The 13,570-nt window shown below is 43.3% G+C and overlaps 1 protein-coding gene across 3 annotated transcripts in view; it reads right to left on the bottom strand.

Moving 5' to 3' along the window:
* LOC134530416 (uncharacterized) overlaps nt 1–13,570 on the bottom strand; it is a 211,555-nt gene that overhangs the window by 152,425 nt on the left and 45,560 nt on the right. For all 3 annotated transcript variants that reach the window (XM_063365221.1, XM_063365222.1, XM_063365223.1), the window contains exon 2: nt 7,602–7,656. The gene's annotated coding sequence lies outside the window, so the exon portion shown is untranslated. The remainder of the gene's footprint in view (nt 1–7,601; nt 7,657–13,570) is intronic.

The raw sequence follows: 13,570 nt of genomic DNA, 5'->3' as shown, positions 1-13,570 counted from the left end.
AGCAGCTGGGCTCCGCGGGCTCAGTAGAGCTGACAGGGTGAGCTCAGCTAGCTCCAGGGATGGCTGTTCACGGGCCGAGCTACACAGAGACTGTGACCAGCAGCTGAGAGCCCGGGCCTAGTAGAGCTGACAGGGTGAGCTCAGCTAGCTCCAGGGATGGCTGTTCACGGGCCGAGCTACACAGAGACTGTGACCAGCAGCTGGGAGCCCGGGCTCAGTAGAGCTGACAGGGTGAGCTGAGCTAGCTCCAGGGATGGCTGTTCACGGGCCGAGCTACACAGAGACTGTGACCAGCAGCTGGGAGCCCGGGCTCAGTAGAGCTGACAGGGTGAGCTTAGCTAGCTCCAGGGATGGTTGTTCACGGGCCGAGCTACACAGAGACTGTGACCAGCAGCTGAGAGCCGCGGGCTCAGTAGAGCTGACAGGGTGAGCTCAGCTAGCTCCAGGGATGGCTGTTCACGGGCCGAGCTACACAGAGACTGTGACCAGCAGCTGGGATCCCGGGCTCAGTAGAGCTGACAGGGTGAGCTCAGATAGCTCCAGGGATGGCTGTTCACGGGCCGAGCTACACAGAGACTGTGACCAGCAGCTGGGAGCTCGGGCTCAGTAGAGCTGACTGGGTGAGCTCAGCTAGCTCCAGGGATGGCTGTTCACGGGCCGAGCTACACAGAGACTGTGACCAGCAGCTGAGAGCCGCGGGCTCAGTAGAGCTGACAGGGTGAGCTCAGCTAGCTCCAGGGATGGCTGTTCACGGGCCGAGCTACACAGAGACTGTGACCAGCAGCTGGGAGCCCGAGCTCAGTAGAGCTGACAGGGTGAGCTCAGCTAGCTTCAGGGATGGCTGTTCACGGGCCGAGCTACACAGAGACTTTGACCAGCAGCTGAGAGCCGCGGGCTCAGTAGAGCTGACAGGGTGAGCTCAGCTAGCTCCAGGGATGGCTGTTCACGGGCCGAGCTACACAGAGACTGTGACCAGCAGCTGGGAGCCCGGGCTCAGTAGAGCTGACAGGGTGAGCTCAGATAGCTCCAGGGACGGCTGTTCACGGGCCGAGCTACACAGAGACTGTGACCAGCAGCTGGGAGCCCGGGCTCAGTAGAGCTGACAGGGTGAGCTCAGCTAGCTCCAGAGATGGCTGTTCACGGGCCGAGCTGCACAGAGACTGTGACCAGCAGCTAGGCGCCGCGGGCTCAGTAGAGCTGACAGGGTGAGCTCAGCTAGCTCCAGGGATGGCTGTTCACGGGCCGAGCTGCACAGAGACTGTGACCAGCAGCTAGGCGCCGCGGGCTCAGTAGAGCTGACAGGGTGAGCTCAGCTAGCTCCAGGGATGGCTGTTCACGGGCCGAGCTACACAGAGACTGTGACCAGCAGCTGAGAGCCGCGGGCTCAGTAGAGCTGACAGGGAGAGCTCAGCTAGCTCCAGGGATGGCTGTTCACGGGCCGAGCTGCACAGAGACTGTGACCAGCAGCTAGGCGCCGCGGGCTCAGTAGAGCTGACAGGGTGAGCTCAGCTAGCTCCAGGGATGGCTGTTCACGGGCCGAGCTACACAGAGACTGTGACCAGCAGCTGGGAGCCCGGGCTCAGTAGAGCTGACAGGGTGAGCTCAGCTAGCTCCAGGGATGGCTGTTCACGGGCCGAGCTGCACAGAGACTGTGACCAGCAGCTAGGCGCCGCGGGCTCAGTAGAGCTGACAGGGTCAGCTCAGCTAGCTCCAGGGATGGCTGTTCACGGGCCGAGCTACACAGAGACTGTGACCAGCAGCTGAGAGCCGCGGGCTCAGTAGAGCTGACAGGGAGAGCTCAGCTAGCTCCAGGGATGGCTGTTCACGGGCCGAGCTGCACAGAGACTGTGACCAGCAGCTAGGCGCCGCGGGCTCAGTAGAGCTGACAGGGTGAGCTCAGCTAGCTCCAGGGATGGTTGTTCACGGGCCGAGCTACACAGAGACTGTGACCAGCAGCTGGGAGCCCGGGCTCAGTAGAGCTGACAGGGTGAGCTCAGCTAGCTCCAGGGATGGCTGTTCACGGGCCGAGCTACACAGAGTCTGTGACCAGCAGCTGGGAGCCCGGGCTCAGTAGAGCTGACAGGGTGAGCTCAGTAGAGCTGACAGGGATGGCTGTTCACGGGCCGAGCTACACAGAAACTGTGACCAGCAGCTGGGAGCCCGGGCTCAGTAGAGCTGACAGGGTGAGCTCAGTAGAGCTGACAGGGATGGCTGTTCACGGGCCGAGCTACACAGAGACTGTGACCAGCAGCTAGGCGCGGCGGGCTCAGTAGAGCTGACAGGGAGAGCTCAGCTAGCTCCAGGGATGGCTGTTCACGGGCCGAGCTACACAGAGACTGTGACCAGCAGCTAGGCGCCGCGGGCTCAGTAGAGCTGACAGGGAGAGCTCAGCTAGCTCCAGGGATGGCTGTTCACGGGCCGAGTTACACAGAGACTGTGACCAGCAGCTGGGAGCCCGGGCTCAGTAGAGCTGACAGGGTGAGCTCAGCTAGCTCCAGGGATGGCTGTTCACGGGCCGAGCTGCACAGAGACTGTGACCAGCAGCTAGGCGCCGCGGGCTCAGTAGAGCTGACAGGGTCAGCTCAGCTAGCTCCAGGGATGGCTGTTCACGGGCCGAGCTACACAGAGACTGTGACCAGCAGCTGAGAGCCGCGGGCTCAGTAGAGCTGACAGGGAGAGCTCAGCTAGCTCCAGGGATGGCTGTTCACGGGCCGAGCTGCACAGAGACTGTGACCAGCAGCTAGGCGCCGCGGGCTCAGTAGAGCTGACAGGGTGAGCTCAGCTAGCTCCAGGGATGGCTGTTCACGGGCCGAGCTACACAGAGACTGTGACCAGCAGCTGGGAGCCCGGGCTCAGTAGAGCTGACAGGGTGAGCTCAGCTAGCTCCAGGGATGGCTGTTCACGGGCCGAGCTACACAGAGTCTGTGACCAGCAGCTGGGAGCCCGGGCTCAGTAGAGCTGACAGGGTGAGCTCAGTAGAGCTGACAGGGATGGCTGTTCACGGGCCGAGCTACACAGAGACTGTGACCAGCAGCTGGGAGCCCGGGCTCAGTAGAGCTGACAGGGTGAGCTCAGTAGAGCTGACAGGGATGGCTGTTCACGGGCCGAGCTACACAGAGACTGTGACCAGCAGCTAGGCGCGGCGGGCTCAGTAGAGCTGACAGGGAGAGCTCAGCTAGCTCCAGGGATGGCTGTTCACGGGCCGAGCTACACAGAGACTGTGACCAGCAGCGGCGGGCACTCGCTACCGAGGTCCTGTGTTCGAGTCCCTGTCCATGTGCGGGGCAGAACTGTGGCGAGCGAATGAACGACATTATTTAAGCACCAAGTGCGAGAATCACTAGTTTGCAGACCAAATCTTACCATAGCCCTTTCCTTCCAGTGGAAACACTGGTGGTGTCAGAGAACGAAGTTAGGCCCCTTAAAAATGGCGCCATTAAAGTTTGTTAGTTTGTTTTCGGTTGAAGAGCGCGCATCAAACCCCGTCTTGCTGTTGCAGTTTGTATGCCAATATGCATTTGACGGTTTTGGAAAATTAAAGGTTGATTTTTCTTCAAATTATAATTTAATTTAATTTATTTTGAAAAAAAAATAGCTGTATGAACTTTTGCCTTCTTTTGTTTTGGTACATATCAAGAGGTAATTTCAAAAACACACATATAACACTAATAAGAGGAGGGTCGGAGTCGGGCCTCACCGAGTTTGCTGGAACTGTATTATGAGTAGAAGAAGGCAGGTTCCCGTTTCAACACCCTGAGTGGGCTCTAGTAAGCGAGAAAAAGCTCGCAAAGATTTTACAGTAGACTTTAAGGGATATTGTGCACAATGGTCACCGGCTTAGCGCTGTGGTCAAGCGCTTTAGCTGGGAATCCGCCGGCTTCGGGTTGGATAACCACTGCTACGGCTTTTTTTAATTTTAATATTTTTTCTCACAATATTAAACTATAAATTAAATTTAGTTCAACAGTTAAATGTAAGTTATAGTTTTAAAATTAATATATTTAATTTAGTAAAGTTTACTGATTTAGATAATAAATATATTTAAACAGGAATTGATTTAAATTACACATTTTTTTAAAATTGTATTTACTGCAGAGCGAGGTTTGTGATTCTAACATTTTGTCCTTAAATAATACCGTTTTGATGTCATTATATCCCCATTTGATCCTTTTTACTTATTCTCTTTCGTGCGTTCAGAGCACACGGCCCTGGCAGATGTTTGAAATCCCCATGTAGTCAGACATTACTTTAATTATTTTTCCTACAGTCTGTTAAAGTCTATACAGTTGTGAACAGCCTCTCGCCATGTGTCTGTAGCTCTTTGTCTTAAAATCTTATTATTTTATTGGAAGATAGAAACCCAAAAATAATTTTCTATTAGTGAAGCTATTAGTGAAAAATTGGAAGCTATAAATTTGACGATTTAATAAAAATAAAAACATTTCATATGATATAATATATATAGGTATATATATAGGTATATATAGGTATATATATATATATACACATATATATACCTATATAATGAAACTTTTTAAAGCAGCGTAGACAATTAATTGCTAGAATTTTCGTCAATTCACCTTTTATTCAAAACTTCACTTAATTATGTAATTTAACTGTTTCGAAAATTATTACAGTTCCGTAATTTAATAGTTTAATATTTCGAGAAAAAAGTGTGGCAGTGGGTATCGAACTCGTGCCGGCGGAATGCCAATTCAAATCAATTCAGCTAATGCGCTTGACCTTTACGCCACGCCTCTGACTACGTAATTTGTAAACAATATCCCTTAAACATAACTTGGAAATATTTAAAGAGATTTTTGTCTCTTCCAAGAGCCCTCTCAGGCGAGATACTTAGGACTACCTGCTTCTACTCACTGCCAAATCGGTAAGCCCTGACTCCGACCCTCCCCTTGTAAGTTCCCAGAACATTTATTGTGCTTACACATTTTCTCACATAATAAAACGCACCAAAATTCTGATTTTTCTAAAATGTATCATAACTTGTAAACTAATAAATCGATTTTAATCATTTAAATTTAAAAAAAAAAATTCGACGAAAACCACGGTTAAAAAAAATGTATTCAAAAGACTGCACCAAATGTTCAAGGTCTTATTGGTCTTAAACTTTAGACGGGTACTGTATAAACAAGGTCAAACAAGGGGCGCGTTGGGGCTGTAAGGTGAAAGGCATGTGCAGTAATATCTCGACCTCCTTCATCCTCGTTCTCGCTGCTTCAACTGTTCTTCTCTTCTCTCAAATTTTGCCGCACTCCGCGATTCCCCGACGGCCGGATTCCGAGTACCGCGGATGACGTCACTCCCTCCTATGTTCCCACCTTCGCCGCTCGGCGCAGCACTAGCCGGGCGCTTGGCTTCGCAACGGCAGCAATCTCGAAACACGAAGTCATCTTCAAATCTTCAACGGCAGTTGGGAAGCTCATTACTATTTCCATGGAAAGAAGGATGTATAAATATATGTGTGCGTGTGTATGCTTATTCAAGCTTACATCAACTTGTAAAACATATCTTCGCAAGTATCTTTAAGGCTCGATCTCATTTTTTGCCATCACTATCATTTAAGGACTATTTTTAAAATTTCAACTCTATACCTCATTTGTTTTTCTGCCATAAAAATTTTCATTACATATTATGCGGAAAATAATTGTGGTAAAACTTCAAGAGCAAAGGAAGTATCGAAAAAGTAATGACGAAAACACGAAAAAAAATATTCAAAATGGAGTGTGAGGCTGGGTATATAAACTGCGTAAGACGCAAAAAATTCAAAACAATAATATTTTTAACTACCCGTCTAAAAATTACGCAATACGCAACACGAACCTCATGAATTGGCAAACATTCAACTTCTTGCGTTTCTACATTTTATACTTGAAGTGTTCCGAAATCTTTTAAAAATGTAGACGTAATGAGTATACAAGGCTAACATGTTCTTTTTATCTCACACATCAAGTTTTCACCATTACCTACTACATGGTAAAATCAGATGGCGCTTTAAAATTAAATTATAAAGAATTATAAAGAATGAAAGTAAGCCTAATGATGAAATTTTTTTTTCTACACTATTATAGTTCAAGTTAGTGAATTCTTGCAACTTAAATGTTTTAGGTAATTCTGTAGTTTTCTTGCGTTTGTTTTGCACTGCTTAAGTGGCGTTCTTGCATTTCTTTGAAGTTTATAAACCCAGCCAAATACTGTTGCTGGTTCTATGTAGAGCTCACTAGTTTGCTTTTCACATCTCCCAGAATGTCCGGTATAGACCACACTTAGATACGGACACTACGTATACGCCCGCAACAGCCACGCATCGCTAGCTGCGGGGTTAGGAGACATAGTCAAAGTATATTCTTTTGTTTTGTTTTATTCAATAAAGCTAGGTCGTAGTTGATTTTCTGACACCTAGAAAAAGCAACTTTCAATTACAAATATGGATAGGAAAATAATAATATTTCACATAAGGATATAATACCGGAATATTTTAAATATTAGCCAAAGACTTCCAGCTACTTTATATCATCAATTAAATACATATAAACCACCCCTTTAATAAATTATAAATGACAAAACAAGCTGCAAAAACTAAGCGATTTAATTTGTTAATCTAAAGCATTTCACTGGTCACGCAACTCAGTAGATTACATAAATTTCATAGAAAATATAGAGGTAGGAATAAAACGTCTTCTATGCGATACACAGATATCATCTGTTGAAATATTACACATTTTTTTTAATGTAATGGAACTCTTGTGTCTTAACAGCGTTTTACTAACAAATATATTTGATCAATAATATTTTAATTTTGCAAAACCCTTTTTCTCAATATCTGTATATTTAATGTTTAGAATATAGCTATAAATGAGCTAGTGTGAACTCATTCCATTGATGTATTGTATTCTTGACATTCTCATACAGTAATTTCGCCATCAAGGAAATCAAGGATTTGCGAGCCCCGCCTACCCGGGCACACAAGCAGTGTGCACAACCTCAGAACAACTCACGTGGTTTCAAAACTGAAGATACCCGAGAGATGCCTGTTTTCGAAGAAAAAAATATCACAATATGCTGAGAGCGAATGATTAGTTCTGTTTCCGTATTTGTTTCAAAACTGTACAGTGTGAAAAGAACTAAAACACGTGTTTTCAGGATAATTTTTAGGCATGTAAAACTCCCGGTAAAGATTCCTGAAAGCATTCAAGGGACTTTCATTACACATTTATGTTCATTTCTCCGCCATATAACGTTATGGTCAGCTCTCAGATCTCATAGTTGCCCCATGCACGACTAGAAGACTGCATACGAGTTCAGAGCCTTGCGTCTAGAGGCGACACCGCGATAGAATCATCAGCGAGCGCCGCACTTATCATTCCGCCTCAATAACACTAATGGCTCCCTTAATATGTATGATCGCTTAGTTGACGACACTTGATGGCGGCCAGTGGTTCGAGTTGTGCACCGGTAGTGACTATGTAACTTACGTCTCTTATGAGTAGTAAATACGAACTATTTTACAGAAGTATACACTGTGCGATAAGTTTACACTCAAGTCTTAAAAAAAAAAAACAAGCGATGTACGTCAGTCTTACCTCAAAGTCGGTTCACTGCAAGTGCGAAGAATCAACCGGCCAACACTAATTCCGTCTGGAACAAACGGGACACATAGTTAGTCCTACAGGTCACGTGCGACAAGTACTTATCTTACAGAGAGTGTTCTGGAAGCAATGGAATTACAAGCAGAGTTAAGTAAAACTCACTAGAAACCAACACAAGCACGCGTAACCTGGTGGCATGCTGTGACACTACAATCATTATGATTAATTTATGGTCTGACAACAAAAGTTAAATCTTTGGAAGTTAATTTTTTTACAATAACTTTGTGTAACGATTGAAAAGTTTTGCTAAGAGAAAATAAACTTTATCCTCTACTATCATATTGTTGATATCACAATTCTAATTACAGTGTTAAACGAACGTACGTACATATATTCAGCCATATTTTGGACTGGTGTATTTGGCAAGTGTAAAAATATAAATGAGACATGTGTTATATATATATAATCAGAAAATTAACATCTTTAAGATATTTGTACAACATTTTTTTAACATTTCAGTGATGGCTGACGCTGTTGAAATGTTTGAAAACGTCAAAGCGTGTGCCTGGGAATGTGGGAATGTAAGTTGGAGGACTGGCTTGAACGCCGAGGTAGCGGGCTCCCACAGGCTGGCTGTCACGAGATCAGCACACGGCCGTGGTCTTGGTGTGGAGGTTTCCTCGCTTCTCCCGTGTCTCCCGCTGGTCTCCCCAGACTCGCGGACTCTTAGCGGCCGGGAGCGGTAAGTCGGCCTCAATTAAACAGCACATTAAGCTGTCTTCAAGATAGCCTCCTAGCACTATTTCTTGTTGGAGTATCATTGTTAGAGACCTGCAAAATTCGCGGATTCATTGACCTCTAAGATAGACTCCACAGTCCTTTAAATACTCGCGGAAATGACACCTGTTCATTGGCTACTGACGCGTGAGACGTCTCAACTAGGCTGTCCGTAATTCGGCACTTTCTTGGTTTAGTGTTTCCCATTGGCTCACAGTTCCCCGGATAAAATGTGGGCCAATCGCAGAAGCGGTACGAAGGTATAGTTGTTTTGATGCTAGCCTATCGCGAAATAAATACGCGAATTTTGCATGTCTCTAATCATTGTGTATATCAAAATGTGTTTTATCAAAGTTACGATCAGAGTACCCTATAAAACTCTTGTAATAGTCTGTAATAAATGTATTTTTTGGTTAAGCTTTTAAATCCCACACAAAAATAAAATCTAGTACCTACTTCTATTCTTTGGAAACCAGTTGCCAAGAAATAGTTTGTAACATTACAAGACAGATTTTGTAACTTTGCCCGACACATGGCTATGGTTATTTATTATTTTTGCATATAATGAAATACGCCTAACGAGATAATACTGGATTTTTCTTACGAAAATTGGTGCGTTAGTTCATATTTTAATTGTATTTCATTCAAGCATAATTTCGTTAAAACCGTGGAAAAGATAATTAAATAATCAACAATTTGATCACTGTGTGTGCTATTCCGAGAATGGTTTGTAAACAACTTTAGCATTACTGCGAACACCACATATTTTGTATCGATGCAGTTGGTTTTCGTTTGAATGTACAAATATCTGTAATTTTACATGAATATTTCTTTTTCCGTATAAAAACAAAAAATACAGTGCAACATTCCTATATTGTTTTCAAATACGATTTTTCTTCCCCGCTTACTATAAAGTTTTTTTTACTTAGTTGGTGTTGTACGGTGATTGCCATTATATATAATATATAATATGTATGTAATAAAGTAAATACCAATTATTAAATATTTGATTATATTTTCTATGGTGTAAAAAATTATGCTTGAATGAAACATCAGAGATATAAATTTATAGGCCAATTTTCGTAATAAATACTCAATATTATCTGGGAAAACGGATTGTTGTGTCTGTGTCTTCATGTTTAGGCGAGTAGTTGGTAAACACGAGGGTGCGGGGCCGGCTGTGGGAGAAGAGTGCAGCGGGGGTCGAGGAACCGGACACCGCGTCGCGCGGTGGCGAAAAGCGCCGACGCAGACCAAGTCTGTGTCAGCCAGGCCTTCCGGCCGGCTACAGTTGCCTGTTGCGTCACCTGCGCGGGGGGGGCACAGACAGCAGCTGTCGGCGCAGACGGCGCGGCGCCCCCGTGGCCTCCCGTCCTCCAGTGACGGGCCGGGGGCTCCGTGGCGCACCGCGTTTGTTCGCACGATCGCATCCTAGGGGCATACATTTCTCGCGAAACGATTTCGACACTAGTTGAAATTCTAAACACTGTAGTATCGTCTGCGTTTCGTGATTGTCTGATCGGTAGAGGCCTGTAAAATTCGCGATTTCAAATTCTTAAAGGATAGACTCCATGATCCTCTATGCACTCGTGCAAATTACATCTGCTGATTTGTTACCGACTCGTAACACCTGTTGACTGGAATTATCGTGATTCGCTAATTCTTCTGTTAAAGATTTTTCATTGGCCCAGAGTCCTTCAGATAAACTGTGGCCCAATCACTAAAGCAAAATAATGTCAAAAGTATTTGGACTCTATCCTATCGCGAAATGAATCCGCGAATTTTACAGATCTCTACTGATTTGGCGTGTTTCTTTCAGTTATGTATCTATTGTCACAACACAAATCACAGTAGTTCAGTGCGTAGGCAAACGCGTCCCGAGTGGCTCGGTAAAATAAGGGCAACGGCTCTTCTCTCAGACGGCCGCCAATCACAAGGAAGAAACCTTCGTTGTGTGTATACCTTGTTCCAGTCTAATGGGTATTCAGATCTTTTCGCGAAAAAATGCCTGCCCCTAGGCCAATTACTGAACACACATACAATAACGATGTCAATCCTACTGACACATAACCTGTTCAATGTCCGATACGATAAGATAGACCACCGACGTGCCAACTGCGCAGTAAAAGCTTAAAATTGTGTTTGGGGTTATAAAATCACGTGTCCCTTTGCGTATTCGTCAGTTCCAAAGCAGTAAGTTTCTGAAAAATATTTCTGGACGAGTACAATAAATCATGTACTTAATAGAATTAACCCTTATAATTTTTTTTAACAAATGCGTGTGCCTCTTGAAGTAACAAATGGGGGGAAAAAATGTACGTGACATTGCTGACAACCGCTGAATTTTTTAAAAAATTCTTATTGCCAACGTAGAATTTCGAAGTACCTATTTCTTCTAGAATATTCTGGAATGTTTTGAGAACTTAATGCACATTCATATCCTATACATGCAGCGAAAGTGTTTGCAATGTTTTTAAATTGGTTAAAAACGAACTTCATAGTATGTCTACAAAGGTGGTTATGAACATTTTTGACTTTAAAAAACAATGTATTTTATAGAGTGCCTACATATCCTAAATTTATTTTGAAACAAGGTTCAAGATAATATTTAGAATGTTTAAAATAATTAAGAACGGATTTGATAGTGTAAACTGTACGTAAGTTATTTCTTTTGTTGTATTTCAACCCCTTGCATAAATCTTTCGTCTTTTCAAAAAAAAATTTGATAATTTTTTATAAAGTTCAAAAACCATTTGAACGGATTTGTGGTGTGTCTTTTAAGGAAGTTATGAATTTATTTCCTTCCCCAACAAGTGTTTTTTTATCCCTTGAATGTATGGCTGGTCGCATTAAAAATTAATCGTTACAATTTTTTTTTTTTGGTATTATTCTAACGTGATATAATAACTTCATATTGCTGTGATATTTTTCATATTAAGGGAGTGATATAATTTTTTTGTGTGTTTTTTTTAACCCTTCTCGTATTTCTACCGCTTCTTTGTTCGATTTTGCCAATAAATCTCAGCAGAGGTTTCCCATTATTATATTAATTTTATGCATCACATAGTTTGGAAGTAATTTTTGGTAAATACTATAAATTTATGAGATGACTATGGATTTTTGTTTAAAAAATATCCCCATTTCATCCGCTAAAAACTATGTAAAGATTTTCCGGAAGTCACAAAATGGTAATGTATACAGTAGGTAATCTTTCTTCGAAATCTACCTAGTAAATATTTTTTTATAGATGAGGAGACAAACATTTTAAGACATGAAACCGTGTGTGATAAATCATAGGTAGAGAAATTAATTTAATTAGTGCGCACAATCGTAACTACTGTGGGGGCAGTGAGTGAATGTTTGCTGGGAATGTACACAATGACGCAACAAGTACTGCTCCAAGGCAAGACGCAGTAGACACGTGACGTTTGAAACATATACATTCTACCAGTGCGTTGCCTCGTATCGGTTTTTCCAAACTATCCAGTTAACCCGGATTTCTGGATCGGCTCCGGCCCCAGTGGCACCTGCCAGTCGAGGTCATACTGTAATATGTAACCACGTATGTAAGAATGCGTATGATCTTGAGGAATTTAAATCACGTGACTCAAGGTCAACACGCTCTCATAAAGGTGATACTGTTCGTTTCCCGGTGGGGATAAGACAGAATTCTTCGCAAGCGGGAAACATGGCGGACGTTGTCGTGAGACGGTTGGTTTTCTCGAGGGTGGTTCTGTTTCCCCCGCCACGATCCCTAACGAACTCGATGTCGTAGCACATTCTTTTCTTTAGTTTAATTAGCTTCGTAGAAATTAAACTATGATTTAAAAGATTGCAATAATAAACCAATTATGACACATCCATAATAAATTAAAATACAGATTTTAAACTACCTACATTTCATATTTTAGGTGGCTAATGGTAATAAAGTTTATCGTGTGTTAGATGTTGCAGTATGCTATTGAAATTATATGAAGTTTTATCTAAACAACCACGGTAGTTATAAAGTTGGACCACATGGATAAAACACACGTAACACAGACAAGTTTTTTCCTTCGATTATTTAATCTTACATTAGATCATTAATCAGCTGCAATCAATGTCGTGTCCGAACTCAAGCACATTATATACGTTTTTGCAACCCTGACAGTTCATATTTCGTAAATCCGCTGTAACAATTAATTTTTAAGTTTATTTTTAATCTTGTTTATAATAGCGCAGTTGCACCAAATAAGTGCTAATCGTTAAGTCGCGCCTTGTTATGTAACGTAGATACACGATTATCAGAAGCCGAGTTGATAAATGCTATCTACATACGGGAAACAGTAAAGTACAAACAGATATTATTCACTGTTGTAATAATATCACATTTCTGACTTCCTCACTGATTATATACGTAATTTTGGAATTTTGTAGAGGAAAAACTTTGTTCATTATGTCAATAGAGCGATTTAAATTTCGTTTATGAATGTGTGTTGGTAAACAGACATGAACTAGTTCATCAAATTAATCCTAGCAGGCAGCTCACACCAGTAGCGGATCCAGAGGGGGGCTAAGGGGCTCAAGCCCCCTCCAAAAGCATCTGGGTCCACTATTGTTTTAGTGTTTGCCTTGATAAAGCCTAGCCTCAGCTGGGTCAAGCCCCTCCAAAACCAAAATCCTGGATCCGCCACTGGCTCACACAGTAATGAGAGACAACGTACTAGCGTACTATGCGCGCCAAATGCCGTTCGTCTGTTGGCAGCACTGGAAGCACATGACGCGCATGGCGGATCGACAATCGACGTTCGCGTCAGCGCTCGTTCCGTGGCACAGCCAGCCATCTAGCGAGCAACTTGCGAACCACGATATCACCGGCTGTATTGAATTATTACTGTTTTACGTTCGTTTTTAAGAAGACAAAACAGTAAAAGTATGTTCATAATTCTTACCTTTAATTTTATTTGCTAAAATTCCGCAATATTTATTTATTTTTTAATACAGTACCGTTTTGGCAGGGTACTGCAATAAAAGCTCACGGTCAATATACTTGCAAACGCGCCCGCCAGAATGCGGCGGCTGTGCGCAAACCTTTATGAAAACATTTTGGCAATTTATTTTTAAAGACTGCAAGTTGAACTTTACCAATACATTATATCGATTGCTTTTTTAAATTATATAATTTGACTAATCACTTTAAACAGACA

Source organism: Bacillus rossius, chromosome 3, assembly GCF_032445375.1.
Source record: "Bacillus rossius redtenbacheri isolate Brsri chromosome 3, Brsri_v3, whole genome shotgun sequence".
Lineage (NCBI taxonomy): Eukaryota > Metazoa > Arthropoda > Insecta > Phasmatodea > Bacillidae > Bacillus > Bacillus rossius.
This window is presented reverse-complemented; position numbering and strand designations above follow the sequence as displayed.